Raw genomic sequence first — 19,961 nt, 5'->3', positions numbered from 1 at the left:
ATTCTGGGCTCTTCTTGTCTGATAAGTGCACAATTTCTGGTGCTTGGAATCAGTTTCTAAGCATAAGGAAATCAAACATGTTTCAAAATGGACTCAGAAACAGGTAAGAGAGAAAGCATTCAGCTCTGGTGCATTGCTGTTTCATTGAAAAGAAACTCTCATCATTAGCAGTGCAAATGTGTCTTTGCTATACTGCTTATGTTCATGTGTAATGCACTAAAATTTCACCTTCTCTCCAGACAAAGCTAGTCCACTCTCTCTCTCTGAAATTAAATGAACTAGATGACTTTATAGGTGAGTCTTACCCAACATTCAATGAAGAATTAATACCAATCCTCAAAATATTCACAATATTTCAAGAGGAGGGAAGACTTCCAAGCTTTTTTAACATGGCCTGCATTATCCAAATTCCAAACCAGATAAAGACACTACAAAGAAAGAAAATTATAGGTCAATATACCAGATGAACATAATGCTAAAATCCTCAACAAAATACTAGCAAATAGGATCCAGCAATACATTAAAAATTATATACCACGATCAAGTGGGATTTATTCCAGAGATGCAAAGCTGATACAGTATTCACAAATCAATAAAGGTGATTCACCACAAAAACAAAATTAAGGATCGTATGATCATATCAATAGACGTAGAAAAAACATTCAACAAAATCCAGAACCCATTTATGATAAAAACTCTCAGCAAAGTGAGACTAGAGGAACATACCTCAATGTAATAAATGCTATATCTGACAAAGCTACAGCCAACATCATATTGAAGGGGCAAAAACTGAAAGCATTTTCCTTAATATTGGAAACAAGACAGGGATGTCTGCTTTCACTACTCTTATTCTACATAGTACTGTAAGTCCTAGTCACAGTGATCAAACAAAAAGAAATAAAAGGTATCAAATAGGAAAGGAGGAAGTAAAACTGTTATTCACAGACATGATATTGTACATAGAAAATCCTAAAGAATCCACCAAAATGGCTAGATTTAATAAATAAATTCAGTAAAGTTGTAGGATACAAAATTAACACACGAAATTCAATGGTATTTTTATACACCAATAATGAACCCTCAGAAAAAGAAACTAAGAAAACAATCCCATTTACCGTTAGAACAAAAATATAAGATACCTGCCAATAAACTTAACCAAGGAAGTCAAAGACCTGTACTCGAAAAACTATAGGACATTGAAAAAGGAAATAGAGGAAGAGGCAAAAAATATGGAAGTATATACTGTGATTATGGATTGGAAGCATTAACATCATTAAGTGTCCATACCAGAGCCATCTACATATTCAATGTAATTCCTATTAAAATACCAATGACATATTTCACAGATCTAGAACAAATATTCCAAAAATTTCTATAGAATCAAAAAAGACCCTGAATAGCCACAGAAATCTCGAGAAAGAATAAAATTCGAGGGATCACAGTACCAGATATCAACCTATACTACAAAGCTGTTGTAGCCAATACAGCCTGGTACTAGCACACAAACAGGCATATAGACCGATGGAACAGAACAGAGACCCCAGAAATTGACTCATGCCAATATGGCCAATTAATATTTTCTGAAGGAGGTAAGAACATACAGTGGAGTAATGATAGTCTCTTCAATAAATGGTGTTCTGGAAACTAAACATGTGCATGCAAAAATATTTAAACTAAACTACCAACTTACACCATACACAATAATAAACTCAAAATGGATAAAAGACTTAAATGTGAGTCATAAAACTATAAAAACCCTAGACAAAAATATAGGCAATGCCCGGTCCACATATCTCAGTGGTTGAGCATCGACCTATGAACCAGGAGGTCATGGATTCCATTCCTGGTCAGGGCACATACCTAGGTTGCAGGCTCAATCCCCAGTGGCGGGTATGAAGGAAGAAACCAATCAATTATTCTCTCTCATCACTGATGTCTCAATCTCTCTCTCTCCCTCTCCTTTTCTCTCTGAAATCAATGAAAATATATTTTAAAAATATACATGGGCAGGAAAATTTCAGACATCTCACCTAGCAGTATTTTTACCATACATCGCTGAGGGCAAGAGAAACAAACAAAATAATTAACAAATGGGACTACATCAAACTGAAATCTTCTGCACAGCAAAAAGAAACCATTAACAAATTGAAAAGGGAACCTACTGTATCAGAAAACATATTTACCAATGATACATCTAATAAGGTTTTAATTTCCAAAATATATAATAAGTTATATACCTCCACAACAGGAAGACAAACAATCCAATTAAAAAATGGGCAAAGGACCTGAATAGACACTTCTCCAAAGAGGACATACAGATGGTCAATAGACACATGAAAAAATCTTCAGTATCACTAATCATCAGAGAGATTCAAGTTAAAACCACAATGGGTATTACCTCACACCTCACAGAATAGGTACCATCAATAAATCAACAAACAAGTGCTGGTGAGAATGTGGAGAAAAGTGTACTAAAGATCCCTAGTGAACTGCTGGTGGGAATGCAGACTGGTACAGTCACTGTGGAAAACAGTATTGACAGTTTTCAGAAAATTAATGGATCTGCCAGTTGACCCAGTGTCCCGCTTCTGGAAATATATCCTAAGAATTCTGGAACACCAATCAGAAAGAATATATGCAACCCTATGTTCATAGCAGCGCAATTTACAATAGCTAAGATCTGGAAACAGCCCAAGTGCCCATCAGTAGATGAGTGAATAAAAAAGCTGTGTACATTTACTAGTACACCATGAAATACTATGTAGTAGTAAAAAAGAGGAACCTGCTACCCTTTGGGACAGCATGGAGGGACTTGGAAAGTATTATGCTAAGCAAGATAAGCCAGTCAGAGAAAGACAAGTATTACATGATCTTAATCATATGTGGAAACTATTGAACACAATAAACTGATGAACAAAATATTAACAGAGGTATGGATGCATGGAACAAAATAACAGGTCTGAGTGGATGTAGGGGTAGGAGGAAGGGGACAGGAAGAGATTAACCAAAGAACATATATGCATATATGGACAACCTAGGGACACAGACAATGGCATGGGGAAGGCTTTGGGTGGAGCAGGGATTGGGTGGAGGGGGGTAAAAATGGAGAAATTGGGAGCCATCTGCAATACTGTCAACAATAAAATAAAAATCAGGATTCAATAAATAGTTGAATATACATGTGATCCATTTATTCTCATTATCTTCATATTCTCAAAATTTTGATTAGCTTTATTGTGATTTCCACATGGTACTAATATAGGTCCTTCTATAATATAAACTTCTCAAAAAAAGGTTTCCACAACCTAATCAATAAAAATTATATATAATGCTCTGGCCTGGTGGCTCAGTTTATTTGAATGTCACCTCATACATCAAAAGGCTGCAGGTCTAGCAATGAACAGACTGTCAAACTACAGCAAGAAGGCAGGGGAGGGTGTGAGTGTGTGTGCATTGGGGTGGGGGGTAAGAGATCAACTGAAGGACTTGTATGCATGAATATAAGCATAACCAATGGACACAAGACACTGGGGGGTAGGGGAGGCTGGGGGAACGTCAAGGGGGGGGAAAGGAGACATATGTAATACTCTTTGTAATACTTTAATTAATAAAAAAAATTTTTAAAAAAAGGCTGCAGGTCTGATTCCTGGTCAGAGCACATACTAGTAGGTTGCAGGTTCTATCCCCAGTCAGGGCATGAACCAGAGGTAAATGATCAGTGTTTCTCTCACATTGATATTCTCTCTCTATATCTAATATATATTTATTATGGAAATGGAAATAACAGCCATAGAAACAAAAGTGTGAGACTGTCTTACAAAAAAATTGTATAAATTGAATTTATAAGGTCATTTATCAAGTCATGGTTGTTGTTGTTATGAATGGCAATTGCACTAAAGTTCTGCTGTTCTGGATAAACAAAAACTTTCTTGAGAACAAGAAAGTGCTCCTTCGAGGCCACAGTTGCAAGGACAGCTTCTGTCATGTTCATCTTTACTTCTGATCCAAGTCAGTCTCACCCTAGACAAACTGCCTCCACAGCCTCTTGCACCTGGATGTGAATGCTTCAGTCCTGATAGCTGAGGTCAGGGTGGGAATTCACAAGCACACAATCAATACCAATAAGGTAAACATAACTTTATTCTTAATTATAAATTAGAACTTCTTTAAAATAGTTCCATCTATTTATATTCTGATGTGTTCTAAGGAAAATAATTTTAAACTCCATAGAGAAGCTCAAACATGCACAAGCTATAATAGATTACTGTTCATAATTCTCTAGGGTTGGAAGTAATGGAGCACAGTAAATTTTGCTTCTATTAACTAGTGACTTACAGTCCAGTAAATGTCCTTTTTTCATAGAAGACTATGGTTTCTAATTATTAATCATCCTCTAATTATTAAATCCAATGACTGGTACTCATTTTGCATTATGTGTGAGCCCACTAAACCACTCCATTTTCCCTCTGCTTCTGACCACTCTTTTCTCATTCAACCCATACCTTTACAATTGTTTTTTTAAATTTCTTTATTGATTAAGTTATTACATATGTGTCCTTATCCCCACATTACCCCCCCCCCCCCACACACACACACACCCTGTACTCCCTTTCTCAGAGGTCTTCTATTCATTCTCTTGGCCTCAGCAGGCTCCTTCTTATAGAATGAATTTCCAAATCCACATTTTTATCCTTGACTTTGCCCTGAGTGCCAGTTCTGCATCTTCAACCACTAGTGGATATTTCTCCCTTGTAACTTAAAATTCAAAAAAAAAAATTCAATGTATTTGAAATTGAACTTCTCAGCCTAGGCTCATTACTTTGTCTACAAAGTACACAAGTGGCTTTCCTTCTGTAATTTAAAAAAAAATTTGTTTGTGGTAGCATCTTTTTCCATGTCATTTATACATATTTTGTTCATTTATTAATTTTTATTGATTCTTCATCTTATTATATTGAGCCATATGAAGTTTTGATTTATGCATATCAAAAAAGTCAAATTCAGTAATTTTGGTAATCAGTAATATGATTCATTTTGTACTTGCTATCATAAAAATTCAAGTCCTTTTAATATCAAATTACTCCAGTAGCATCTTGTTTTCTGAACTTCCATTTCTCTACCTACAGCTCATTCTGAAGGACATCAACTTATTAATCATTCTGAAATATTCATCTATTCAAACTTCCTATTATCTAAAGTGAAAAGACTAAATTCATTCACATTTTATTCATAACCTTAAACAACCTGCTCCAAAACATAACTTTAAAGTCTCTTAGTCCTACTTACATTCATATTGTCTTTGTTCCAATTGAACTTGTGTAATTATCACCTTTCTTCTTTATTCAGAGAACTCTCCTCTTTTTCTTCAGAAATCCTCCTGCCTGAAGACTTCTTCACACATTAAACTTACGTAGCCTAGGGACATTTCTAGTATCATTCACTTTACTTTTAATTATTTTTACTCATGATTGGCCCTTCTATGTTGTTTAAATGTCTTGAAAGTACAAATTCTATTTTCAAGCCTTTTTATTTCTTCATTAAAAGAGTATAAAACCTTATATGTGATAAGTGATCAAAAATAGTTACTGTTTCAAACCACTTCAAAAATACAACTAAAAGACAAAATGGACATCGTCCAGAACCACAGGAAGGCTGGCTGAGTGGAAATTTACAACTAGAAGGAAAGAGAAAAGCACACTGAGACTCAGAGGAGGTGCAGAAGTAAAGTGCAGAGTTACGGAGGCGCATGTGGAAAGGGCTGGCAACTGAGGACGTGGTTGTGGTTTTTTCAATCAGAGGGAGACACAAGCTCCCAACTGCCCTTAACTACAGTTTTGGGCAAGTCTCTGGGGACCCAGACTCCTATGGGGAGAAACCGGACTGAATGGCATCAGGCAGAACTTGAGTGCGGCTTTCTCTCAGAGGTGCTTGCAGCGATTACCAGGACACTGACACCCGGGGCCTCTTAGGGCAGGGCTGAGGATCAGCCATAGCTGTTTGCTCCGCCCTGTTGATTCCCTAAGACCCTGCCCCACCCAAGATGTGTGCAGAGGCTTTTGCATATGAATGGCCTGGCCCTTTGCAATCTGAAATTACCTAAAAAAGTGCAGTTGGGTCAGAGAGACCCAGAATTTCCAAAAGAAGGCCCCAGACCCCACAGAAGCTTGCATTGCTTCACAGTTGGGCCTCATCTAGGCACCTCCAAATCCCAAACGGAGAAGAGGAATCTGCAGATCTCTCCATAGCTCCTGCTGGATAGCCTCAGGCAGAGGCTCATTAGCACCTCCTTAGAGATCCAAGAGCCAGTGTACCCAGTGGTCAGAGTGGGACAATCTAGATTACAACTCCTCAGATCCATAAGGGACACACTCAGGGAGCAGACTCAGTGAGCACCAAAGCCCCACTGAAGCAAGTCTTGCCCCAGAAGGGTGTCTCCAGCACAGAAGTTCTCCCACTGTAGACACAGCTAATTCTCACAGTCAATTGGCCTGGAGGTCAATTCCTCCCAGTAATACCCACAACAATCAAGGCATAATTATAAGAAGACTGTGCACAAAGCCCACAAGGGGGTGCACCAAGAGTGTCCACCTCAGGTAATTGGGGAGGCTGAGCCACTGGGCCCTATAGGAGACCTAGCACAGAAAGCCACTCTGTCAACACAGGGAAAGATAAAAAATGTGGAGACAGAGAAACAGGTCACAAATGACAAAAATGGAGGAAAGCAAACTACTGGATATAGAGTTCAAAACCACAGTTATAAGGTTTTTCAAGAATTTTCTGGAAACCGCCGATAAATTTAGTAAGACCCTCAATAAATCTAATGAGACCCTAGAGGTTATGAAAAAGAACCAACTAGAAATTAAGCATACACTGACTGAAATAAAGAATATTATACAGAGGTCCAACAGCAGACTAGAGGATTGCAAGAATCAAGTCAAAGATTTGAAATATGAAGAAGCAAAAAACACCCAACAGGAAAAACAAAAAGAAAAAAGAATCAAAAAATATGAAGATAGTGTATGGAGCTTCTGGGACAACTTCAAGCCTACCAACATATGAATTACGGGGATGCCAGAAGAAGAGAGAGAGAAGATATTGAAAATCAATTTCAAAAAATAATAACAGAAAACTTCCCCTACCTGGTGAAAGAATTAGACTTACAAGTCCAGGAAGCGCAGAGAACCCCAAACAAAAGGAATTAAAAGAGGACCACACCAAGACACATCATAATTAAAATGCCAAGAGCAAAAGACAAAGAGAGAATTTTAAAAGCAGCAAGAGGAAAACAGTCAGTTACCTACAAGGGAGTACCCATACAACTGTCAGCTGATTTCTCAACAGAAAGTTTGTGAGCCATAAGGGAGTGGCAAGAAATATTCAAAGTGATGAATAGCAAGAACCTACAACCAAGATTACTTTACCCAGCAAAGCTATCATTCAGAATTGAAGGTCAGATAAAGAGCTTCACAGATAAGAAAAAGCTAAAGGAGTTCATCACCACCAAACCAATATTATATGAAATGCTGAAAGGTATCCTTTAAGAAGAGGAAGAAGAAGAAAAAGGTAAAGATACAAATTATGAACAACAAATACACATCTATCAACAAGTGAATCTAAAAATCAAGTGAATAAATAATCTGATGAACAGAATAAACTGGTGATTATAATAGAATAAGGGAAATAGAAAGGGAGAGGACTGACTATTCTCGAGGGGGAAAGGGGTGTGGGGGTGCGGGAAGAGACTGGACAAAATTCGTACACCTATGGATGAGGACAGTGGGCGGGGGGGATGCTAAGGACAGGGGGTGGGAGGGGAGCTATGGGGGGGGGAAGAGGAACAACTGTAATAATCTGAACAATAAAGATTTAATTAAAAAAATAGTTACTGCTACTTTTACTGATTTTTTGAAAATTGTCTGAGTTCTCTTCCAGATACCATAATTTAATCTACTGTTTTTAAAGGTATAGTTGGAATACAAGATCACATTAGTTTCAGGTGTACAACATAGTGATTGACCCTTTTACTATTATACTGGAGGCCTGTTGCATGGATTCATGCACCTGTGGGGGTCCTTGGCCTGGCCTGCATCCTCTTGCAATCCAGGACACCTCGGGAGATGTCGGACTGCCAGTTTCAGCCCAATTCCTGCAGGCCAGGCCAAGGGACCCCACCAGGCCTCTAGTATGCATTGGTTAATCTCTTTCTGCCCTTCCCCCTTTCCTATGAGATTCCATAAGACTGTCAGCTGATTTCTCAGCAGAAATTCTTCTGGCCAGAAGGGATTGGCATGAAATATTCAAAGTAATTAAAGCAAGGGCCTACAATGAAGACTACTTTACCCAGTAAGGCTCTTATTTAAAATGATGGGTAAATAGAGAGCTTTGAAACAAGAAAAAGCAAAAGGAATTTGTTACCACCAAACCAGCATTACAAAAAAATATATTGATTACCTATAAATATTCACTTTAAATGTAAATGGCTTAAGTGTTCCAAACAAAAGACAGGATTGCTGAATGGATAAAATAAAAGACCCATATATATGCTGTCTACAAGAGACCTACCTCAGAAAGAAAGATACACAGAGACTAAAAGTAAAGGGATGGAGAAAAATATTTTATGCAAATGGAAAGGAAAAAAAGCTGGGATAGTAATAATTTTATCTTATAAAATAGACTTTAAAAAAAGGACTATAGCAAGAGAAAAAGAAGGATACTATCTAATAAAGGGAGCACTGCAGCAAGAAGATATTACCCTTGTAAACATTTATGCACCCAGTATAAGAGCCCCTAAATATATAAACCAAATCTCAATGGAAATAACGGGAGATATTGACAGTAAAACCAACATAGTAGGGGATTTTAAGTTCCCAATGACATCAATGGACAGATCTTCCAGAAAGAAAATCAACAAGAAAATGGTGGCCTTAAATGTCACACTAGGTCAAAAGAATTTAATGAATCTCTTTAGAGCATTTCACCCCAGAGAAAAAGAATATACATTCTTTTCAAGAGCACATGCACTTTTTTTTTTCTAGGATAAACCATATGTTTAGGAAACAAAACAAGTTTCAATAAATTTAAGAAGATTGAAGTTATATCAAGCATCTTCTTTAACCTTATGGTATCTACACTAATAAAAGACAAAGATGCTAATTGACTGTACCTTTACTGCACCCTAAGCCACGCCCACCGGCCAATCAGAGTGACTCTATGCAAATTAACCCAACCAAGATGGAGGCATCCACAGAGCTGGAGCAAGCAGGAGGCTTGGTTGCCTGGGCGATAGAGGAAGCCAAGCTTCCCGCCTGCCCTGAGCCAGCTGTGGCCTCCACTCATGGAAACAAAGTTTCAATTATAGAAGACAAATAAATCCCAGATAACTGCTTCCAGCCAGCCTCCACTGGGAGGTTGGGTGGCTGGGGACCATGGCCAGCCTGCAAACAGCCATCAGCCCCTCACCCAGGTTGGCCACACCCTCATGGGGTGAGGGTCCCCGCTGGGGGTTTAGCAAGCCTGAAAACGGCCCTCAGCCCCTCACCCAGACTGACCAGGCACCCCAGGGGGGACTCCCACCCTGAAGGGGCTGTGGCCAGCCTGAAAACGGCACTCAGCCCCTTACCCAGGATGTCCAGGCACCCCAGTGGGGACCCCCACCCTGAAGGGGCTTTAGCCAGCCTGAAAACAGCCATTAGCCCCTCACCCAGGCTGGCCAGGCACCCCAGCAGTGACCCCCACCCCGAAGGGATTGTGGCCAGCCTGCAAACAGCCATCAGCCCCTCACCCAGGCTGGCCAGGCACTCCTATATAATAAAAGGGTTATATGCAAATTGACCCTAACAGCAGAACAACTGCGAATGACTGGTCACTATGACACACACTGACTACCAAGGGGCAGATGCTCAATTCAGGAGCTGCCCCCTGGTGGTCAGTGCATTCCCACAGGGGGAGCTCTGCTCAGCCATAAGCCAGGGTAATGGCTGCCAGTACAGCGGTGGTGGCAGGAACCTCTCCTGCCTCCTCAGCAGCGCTAAGGATGTCTGACTGCAGCTTAGGCCTGCTCCCCACTGGCAAGTGGACATCCCCCAAGGGCTCCCGGGCTGCCAGAGGGATGTCTCACTACCATCTTAGGCCCAATCCCCCAGGGAGCGGGCCTAAGCCAGCAGTTGGTCATCCCCCTAGGGATCCCATACTGAGAGGGCACTGGCCGGGCTGAGGGACCCCCCGAGTGCACAAATTTTTGTGCACCAGGCCTCTAGTAATAATATAAAACTAGAAATCAATCACCAGAATAACCTAAAAAAACACCCAAAGACATGAAGGCTAAATAACATGTTACTAAACAATGAATGAGCTAACAATGTAATAAAGGAAGAAATAAAAAGATACCTTAAAACAAATGAAAATGAGAACACAACAACCCGAAATCTATGGGGCACTGCAAAAGCATTCATGAGAGGAAAATTTATAGCATTACAGAACTATCTCGAAACAAAACAAAACAACACAAGAAAATTCTCAAATAAACAATCCAACTTTACACTAAAGGAACTTGAAAAAGAACAACAAACAAAGCCTAAAGTGAGTATAAGGAAGAAAATTGTTAGGTCGAAGGGAAGTCCAGGAGCCGATGCATGCAACCGCAAGGCAGATGGTGACGCAGATATTCGTCCCTTTCTGGAACCCATAACAGACCAGTGCACCAGGCAAATGGTGACGTAGATACTGGTTCCTTCCTGGAATAGCCTGCCTGCGTCAGAAACTCCCACAGCTCATGCTCCCATGCCCCCACTGAACAGCTGTATAAAAAAAGTACCTCCACTCCCTTTTGGCGAGACTTCACTGGCCGTGCCCTTGGACCCATGAACCTTGCCTGGGAGAGCAGATTAAAGTTCCTCTTTTTTGACTTGCCTGGCTCTCTGACCTTATCTCCTGCACCGCGAACCTTACAAAAATAATAAAGATCAGAGCAGATATAAACAAAACTGACTCTAAAAATCCAATATAAAGGATCAATGAAACCGAGCAGTGGTTCTTTCTAAAGATAAACAAGATTGGCAAACCTTTAATCATACTAACCAAGAAAAAAAGAGAGAGGACCTAAATACATAAAATCAGTCATGAAAGAAGAAAATAACAACTGACACCAAAGAAATGCAAAAGATTGCAAGAAAATATTACAAAACTATATGCCAATAAATTGCACAATCTGGAAGAAATTGATAAATTCCTAGAAACATTCAATCTTCCAAAATTAAGTGAGGAAGAATCTGAAACTTTGAGTAGACAGATTACAACTGGTGAAATTGAAGCAGAAATTTTTTTTAAATAAACCTCCAAACAAACAAATGTCCTGGACAAGATGGCTTCACAGATGAATTTTACCAAACGTTAAAAGAAGAACACACACCTATCCTTCCCAAATTATTACAAAAATTTCAAAAAGGGAGAATACTTCCAGCTTATTTTACGAGGCCAACATTAACCTAATTCTAAAACCAGATAAAGACATTACAGAGAAGAAAAAATATAGGCCAAAATTCCCAACAAAATATTAGCAATCTGAATTCAATAATACATTTAAAAGGTCATAAACCATGATCAAGTGGAATTTATTGCTAGGTCTCAAATTTATTACAATACCCACAAATCAATTAATGTGATATGTCACATAAACAAAATAAGGATAAAAGGATGTAATCACATCAATTGGTGCAGAGAAAGCATTTGATGAAATCCAATTTATGATAAAAACTCTCAGCAAAGTAGAAATAGAGGGAACATACCTCAACATATTAAAGGCCATAGATGAAAAACCCACAGCCAGCATTAATGCAAAAATGAAAAGTATTTCCCCTGGTTCAGGAACAAAACAGGGATGTCCAATTTTACCACTCTTATTCAACATAGTACTAGAAGTTCTAACTATAGCAATCAATCAAAAAGAAGAAATAAAAGTCATCGAAATAGGAAGTGAAGAGGTAAAACTATTATATTTTTAGATGACATGACACTGTATAGAGAAAACCCTTAAGATTCCATTAAAAACTACTAGAAATCAATGAATTCAGTAAAGTAGCACGATAAAAAGTTTATCCAGAAATAAGCTGCGTTTTATACACCAACTAGAGGGCTGGTGCACAAAATTCATTCACTGGGAGGGGGGTGACCCTCAGCCCAGCCTGCACCCTCTCCAATCTGGGACCCCTCGGGGAATGTACAACTGCCTAAACCTGGGCCTAAACCGGCAGTTGGACATCCCTCTCACAATCTGGGACTGCTGGCTCCCAACCACTTGCCTGCCTACCTGCCTGATTGCCCCTAACCACTTTTGCCTGCCAGCCTGATCACTCCCTAACCACTCCACTGCTAGCCTGATAAATGCCTAACTGCTCCCTGCTGGCCTGATTGCCCCCAACTGCCCTCCCCTGCCAGCCTGGTTGCCCACAACTGCCCTCCCCTGCCAGCCCGGTCCCCCTCAACTGCCCTCCCCTGCAGGCCTGCCCCCCCCAACTGCCCTCCCCTGCTGGCCATCTTGTGATGGCCATCTTGTGACCACATGGGGGCAGCCATCTTGTGTGAGGGCATGACAGTCAATTTGCATATTATCTCTTTATTATATAGAACAACGAACTATCATTATCTCACTCATTTATGGAATATAATGAACAGCATAAACTGATGAACAAAAACAGATCCAGAGAAGCATCAATCAGACCCCCCTTAGAGGGAAGGTAGGGAAGGGGGAGGACAAGGGGGAGAGATCAACCATCAATTGGTTGTATGCATGCATATAAGCCTAACCAATGGACAGAGACAACAGAGGGTGAGGGCATGAGTTGTGGAGGTGGGGGGGGCGTAATGGGGGGAATAAGGACACATATGTAATACCTTAATCAATAAAGAAAAAAATTAAATAAAAAAGGAAAGAGAAACTAAGAAAATAATCCCATTCACAATTGCTTCAAAAAGTGAAATACCTGCGACTGGGATGACTATTGGGAGGAGGGGAGTGGTGTTGGGGAAGGGTGGGGAACCTGGGCAGCGGCTGGCCTCTGTGGCTTCAGGGCTCAGAGAACGAGAGGGAGGGTGGCCAAGAGAGTGAGTTGGTGCCGCCACCTTCCTGAGGAGAGAGGAGGGGTCCTGCCTGCCTGCACCCTTTGTGGGCTGAGAGCGCTAGGCACCCACGAACCTCTGAGGCCTCGCAGCCCCTGGGAACCCCACCCCACCCGTGGCCTCTCTTCCCTTTGTGAGTGCCCCCTTCCCAGGGGTGGTGGTGGTGGTGGTGGCAGAGGGTTGTCCGTGGGCCTACCCACCGAGGGGCCACGGCGGGGGATCAATAGGGCCTCAGCTGTGTGAGGACGAAAGGCAGCCAAAGCCCGGGCCAGTTCCCCAAAAAGAAAAAAAAAGTGAAATACCCAAAATAAATTTAACCAAAAATGTAAATGACCTGTATTCAAATGATTATCCTATCTAATAATAGAAAAACATGGTAATTAACCATACCTCTACTTCGCTTCCCATTGGCTAATCAGCAGGATATGCAAATTAACTGCCAACAAATATGGCGGCCGGCAGCCAGGCAGCTGAAGTGAACATGAGGCTTGCTTGCTCCAGTGATGGAGGAAGCCAAGGTTCCCGCCTGCTGCGGCCCAGCTCTGAGCTCCAGATGCAACAGTGTTTCAATTATAGAAGCTAAACAAACCCCAGGTACCTGCTTTTAGCCAGCCACGGCCTCAGAGCTGGAGCCGGCTCTCAGCTCCAGTGACAGCTATAGAAGGTAAATAAATCTCAGAATAAAAAAAAAGAAAAAGAAAAAGAGGCTGGGAGCTTCAGTCACCCGCCAGCCTGAAAATGGCCCTCAGCCTCTCATCCAGACTGGCCAGGAACCCCAGTGGGGGTGTGACCTGAAGGGGGTGTGACCAGCTGCAAACAGCCATCAGCCCATCATCCAGGCTGGCCAGGTACCCAAGCGGGACCCCCACCCTTATCCGGATCACCCTTCAGGGCAAACCAGCCAGCCCCCACCCATGCACCAGGCATCTATCCTATATAGTAAATGGGTAATATGCAAACTGACCCTAACAGCAGAAAGACTGGGAATGAGTGGTCACTATGACACACACTGATCACCAGGGGGAAGACGCTCAATGCAGGAGCTGCCCCCTGGTGGTCAGTGCACTCTCACAGGGGGGAGCTCTGCTCAGCCACAAGCCAGGCTGATGGCTTCCAGTACAGCAGTGGTGGTGGGAGCCTCTCCTGCCTCCTCAGCAGTGCTAAGGATGTCTGACTGCAGCTTAGGTCTGCTGCCTGCTGGCAAGTGGGCATCCCCCGAGCGCTGCCAGGCTGCCAGAGGGATGTCTGATTGCCAGCTTAGGCCCAATCCCCCGGGGAGCAGGCCTAAGCCAGCAAGTGGTCACCCCTGAGGGGTCCCAGACTGCGAGAGGGCACAGGCCAGGCTGAGGGGCCCCCTACTCCCAAGTGCACAAATTTTTGTGCACCGGGCCTCTAGTCCTATCTAATAATAGACAAACATGGTAATTAACCATAACTGCACTACCCTTCCCATTGGCTAATCAGGGCGATATGCAAATTAACTGCCAACCAAGATGGCCGGCAGCCAGGCAGCTGAAGGAAGAGGAGGCTTGGTTGCCCTGGCGATGGAGGAAGCCAAGCTTCCCTGCCTGCCGCTGCCTGCCGCTGCCTGCCACTGGGCTCTGAGCTCCTGAAGCAACAGCTACAAAAGATACAATGTTTCAATTATAGAAGCTAAAAGATGGCGGTTAATTTGCATACCCAGGCTCCAAGCGGTGGAGTGAAGCCAAACATCCCCAAAGCCTCAGAGCAGCAAGGCCTCAGGGCCCCAGGATCAGCGGTGCCACAAGGCCTCAGGGCCCTGGAATGAGCTGAGCAGAGGCCTCCCGGCACCGGAATCAGTGGAGCCGCAAGGCCTCCTGTCCCAGATCAGTGGAGCGGAGAGGCCTCATGCCCCAGGATCAGGGAAGCCTGATGGAAGCCCTGTGTGTTTATGCACCCTGGGGGTGCAGAGTTCCAGTCCTAGGCGGAGGCAAATGGCGCAACTTCCAACTCCGAGAAGTGCCTGGGGGCTGGAAGGCGGCTCCTCTGACCTCAGTGCTGGAGTCCTGCCGCTCCACCAGGAGAGGAGCAGAGAAAGGCAGGAGCCTCCCTCAAGGTGACCCAAATCCCTGCCTACACCAGGCAGGCTGCTGGGATTGTGCGTGGAGGACTCATCTCCAAGCCCATCCGGTGGCCCTGCCGCGGCCATGGCACTCCTGGGTGCAGGCCCCAGTGGGATGCTGGGTGGTGGCAGGGGCGCAATGCGTCCTGGGTTCCTCGCCTACCTTCCGCGGCCTCCTCCTGCTTCAGGGCCTTGCCCTCTGCGGTCTCCACCCCCCCAGCGCCCAGAGCAGTGGACCCACCGAGGGGGCTCCCCGCTGGCTGAGGGGGTGAATGGAGAGGCGGGGACTCCTGGGTGAAGGGGAGGAGTCTGGACACCTGCATGCCCTGCTCCTGTTCAGCAACATCCCCAAGATCACATGTCTGCACCGCGGGCTGTGGGGCAGCGTGATGGCGCCGATGGTGGAAAAGGCACTGTGCATGCAGGCGCTGCTGCAGCCCGGGACCTCCTCAAAGGCTTCGAGATGTTCGGTCCCTCTTCAAGCCCTACATCCGGTACTGCATGGAGGAGGAGGGCTGCATGGAGTACACGCGCAGCCTGCTGCGCGACAACAACCTCTTCCCGGCCTAGGTGATGTGGGCCAGAAGCATCAGCAATGCCAGCGGCTGAAGCTGAGCGACATGCTTGCCAAGCCCCACCATCGGCTCACCAAGTACCTGCTGCTGCTCAAGTCGGTGCTGAGGAAGACGGACGAGCAGCGTGCCAAGGAGGCCGTCATCACCATGATCAGCTCCGTGGAGCGCTTCTTCCACCACGTGAATGCGTGCATGCAGCAGCAGCTGGCGGCCGTGGTGAGCCGCATGGATGCCTACAAGGTGGTGGAGGGTAGCAACCATGAGGTGGACAAGCTCCTGAAGGAATTTCTGCACCTGGACCTGACCGTTCCCATCCCAGGTGCCTCCCCAGAGGAGACGCGTCAGCTGCTGTTGGAGGGCAGCCTGAGGATGAAGGAGGGAAAGCACAGCAAGATGGATGTGTACTGCTTCCTCTTCACGGACCTGCTCTTAGTGACCAAGGCAGTGAAGAAGGCTGAGAGGACCAAGGTCATCAGGCCACCACTGCTGGTGGACAAGATCGTGTGCCGGAGCTGCGGGACCCTGGCTCCTTCCTCCTCATCTACCTGAACGAGTTCCACAGCGCCGTGGGGGCCTACATGTTCCAGGCCAGCGGGCAGGCTCTGTGCCGGGGCTGGGTGAACTCCATTTACAATGCCCAGAACCAGTTGTGCAGCTGCATGCGCAGGACCACGCAGGCAGCCAGCAGCACCTGCAGAGCCTGGAGGAGGAAGAGGAAGAGGAGGGTGGGGAGAGTAGCACTTCCGCCGCCAGCTCCCCCACCATCCTGCGCAAAAGCAGCAACAGCCTGGACTCCTGAGCACTGCGCCTTGGGCGGCTCCACGGAGACCCTGGCCATGATGGTGCTGGAGCCGGGGGAGATGCTCTCTGCCGGGACCCAGTCCATCCTTGCTGCTTGACAGTCGCTGCAGGAAAGAAACATCTGCACAGCATATGTTTCAAGGGACCTGGCGTATATAGCATACTGTTCTTAATATGTTTGCTCACTTTCTTGGCGCTATGTGTTTTAACCAAGGTCACCTCTCTGAGAAAGGTTGTTTCCCCAGGTAGGGATTTTCCCCTAAAGTTAGGGAGGGAATAAGACCCCTTAACTAAGTGCCAGGCGGGTAGTTAATCACTTTAACTACAAACAATCACGCTTAAGCTACATAATCTTTACTCCCTGGAATGGAGATAAGAAACGCCCTAACTTTTGGAATAGAAATTGATAGGATTGGAATCAACTGGTATAAATACAGATGTAACAAGACAACAGGATACAGAACTTAGAGAAAGAACCTAGAGACAGAACCTAGGAAGAGAACATGACAAAAGATTCTGGACAGAACCTGGCTACAGAACTTGGCTAGAGAACCTAGACAGAACATGGCAGGAGAACCTGGATAGAACCTGGCTGAAGAACCTGGCTACAGAACCTGGTGACCGAACATGGCTGGAGAACCTGGACAGAACCAGTCTGGAGAACCTAGCAACAGAACCTGGCTGGAGATCCTAGACCTAGACCGAACCTGGCTGGAGAACCTGGCTAGAACTTGGCTGGAGACCCTGACAAGAGAACCTGGCCATGATGATCAACTGAACGCAGCCTCTGTGTCATTCATTCTTCATCGACTCCGTCCACACCTTTGGGGACCCCTGGACCTGCTGGGGTTGGACCCCAGCAGCTCTCCTCTCCCAAGTTCGAGGGCAGCCCCTTCAGCTCCCAGTCGGAGGAGATGTCCCTCAGTACCACCGCCTCATCTGTCACACTGACCAGCGAACTGCTGGCCCTGGGCCCCGGGAAGGGCAGCTCCTGCTCCATGGATTCCGCCTACAGCAACCTCTCCCCAACCTTCTTGTAAGACTTTGAGACCCCAGCCCCTGTGGTGGAGCCAGCACCCTGGCCCCTAGATTTACCACAGGCCCCTTCACCCCTGCCCTCGCCCCGCCTCCGCTATCACACCCCTGTCCAGCTGCTGCCCCCCTGCCCCACCTGCTCAAGTCCACTCTCCTCTCTGTGCACTCTCCACCTCCACCTCCAATTATGCATCAGCTGAAGTCAGTAACAGTAAGGCTCGTGATTGGAGAAAGCCTTTTGACAAGGTATGGGCAGCTACGCACCCGCGTGGCCACCTCCTCAGCTGACTTCCGTGTATAAGATGCCCATCAATTTTCAGTCTAATGATTTTAGAAAAAAAATAGCATCTTATACACAGAAATATATGGTATCTCAGAGCTAGAACAAATATTCCAAAAAAATTATACAGAAGCATAGAAGACCCTGAATAGCCAAAGAAATCTTGAGAAAGGAGAGCAAGTTGGAGGTATCATACAACCTATTATAAAACTATACTACAAAGCCATAGTAATCAAAACAGCATGGTAACTAGTATAAAAGCAGACACATATATCAATGGAACAGAACAGAAATCCCAGAAATAAACCTGTGCTATATTGTCAATTAATATTTGACAAAGGAGGCAAGAACACAAAATGGGGTAAAAAAAAGTCTATTTAATAAATGGTGTTGGAAAATTGGATAGATACGAGCAAAAAAAATGAAACTAGACCACCTTCTTACACCATACAAGAATAAACTCAAAATGGGTGAAAGTCTTATATGTTTGGTCCAAAAAATAAAAATTCTAGAAGAAAACATGAGTAATAAAATTGCAAACATTTCTCTTAGCAATACCACCTAGGGTAAGTGAAACAAAAGAAAAAATAAACAAATGGGACTACATTTAGCTAAAAAGTTTTTGCACAGCAAAAACAAAAACAACAAAAAAAACAAAAAAAAAACAATATGAAAAACAGCAACTCACTGAATGCAAGAACATATTTGCCAATGATATATCTTATAAGGTGTTAATATCTAAAATTTGTAAACACACACACACACAAACATAACTTATACAACTCAACACTAAAAAACAACCTAATTAAAAAATGGGCAAAGTACCTGAATAGACACTTATCCAAAGAGGACATACACATGCCCAATAGACAAATGAAAAGATGGTTAACATCACTAGTCATCAGAGAAATGCAAGCTAAAACCACAATAAGATATCATTTCACAGCTCTCAGATGGCTATTGTTAATAAAACAACTATGAGTGTTACTGAGAATGTGGAGAAAAGAAACCCTCGTGTTGGGGGCCAGCCCCATCAGGTCCAGGGGTTCCCAAAGGTGTGGATGGAGTTGGCGAAGAACGATTTATACGGAGACAGTGTTCAGATGATCAGCATAGCTCTCTTTAGTCTCCGTGGATCTTCCCTGTGCCTGGCTGAGGCCACAGAAAAAGATCCAAAGGAAAGCTGAGCCTTTATTTTATAGTGAGAGGTAAACAAGGTAGTGGTTTCCATAGTTACACAGTTCTTGCGAGTTTCACTTGTTTTGGCCACTTCCTGCACTTCCCTCAGCCCATTAGCTCCCAGATAAGATCTAGAGAGCCTCATAAGGTCAAGCCTAAATATGCTAAGAGGACTGTGCCCTCTAAACTGGGAATTGTTTGTGACTTTACCAACAGGTCAGTCCGAGGCTTAACCCTATATCAGCTCCCCACAGGTTTTACTAATTTATTCCCTTCCTTAGTCCTGTTAATCCCTAACTCCAGGGAAAAATCCCCACCTGGGGAAACAATCTTTCTCAGAGAGGTGACCTTGGTTAAAGAACATAGCGCTAAGAAGGGGAACAAACATATTAAGAACAGTATGCCTTATATCTTATAAGGTGTTTACGCCAGGTCCCTTGAAACATATGCTGTGCAGATGTTTCTTCCCTGCAGCGACTGTGTCAAGCAGCAAGGATGGACTGGCTTCTGGCACCCTCGTACACTATTGGTCAGAATGCAATAGAGCACAGTAGAAAGCAGTATGGAGTTACCTCATAATATTAAAAATGAAATTGCCTTATGATCCAGCAATTCCATTTCTGGGAATATATCCAAAGAAACCTGAAATTCTAATTTGAAAGAATATATGCACCTCTATGTTCATTGCAGTGCTATTTCCAATAACCAAGACTTGGAAGCAGCCCATGAATCCATCAGTAGATGAGTGGATAAATAAGTTTTGCTATATTTACACAATGGAATACTACTTTGCCATAAAAAAGAAGGAAATCTTATTCTTTGCAACAACATAAATAGACCTAGAGAGAATTATGTTAAGTGAAATAAGCCAGACATATAAAGACAAGTATAATAT

General features: G+C 43.8%; 1 long non-coding RNA gene and 1 pseudogene across 1 annotated transcript in view; both read left to right on the top strand.

Annotated features, from left to right (window-relative positions):
• Positions 1-19,961, top strand: part of LOC132226303 (uncharacterized) — a 134,310-nt gene that overhangs the window by 85,484 nt on the left and 28,865 nt on the right. The gene's annotated exons all lie outside the window — the stretch shown is intronic.
• On the top strand, positions 15,469-17,908 carry LOC132225873 (pleckstrin homology domain-containing family G member 5-like; annotated as a pseudogene).

Source organism: Myotis daubentonii, chromosome 2, assembly GCF_963259705.1.
Source record: "Myotis daubentonii chromosome 2, mMyoDau2.1, whole genome shotgun sequence".
Taxonomy (NCBI): Eukaryota; Metazoa; Chordata; class Mammalia; order Chiroptera; family Vespertilionidae; genus Myotis; species Myotis daubentonii.
Note: the sequence above shows the minus strand (reverse complement) of the source record. Positions and strands in the feature narration are given on the sequence as shown.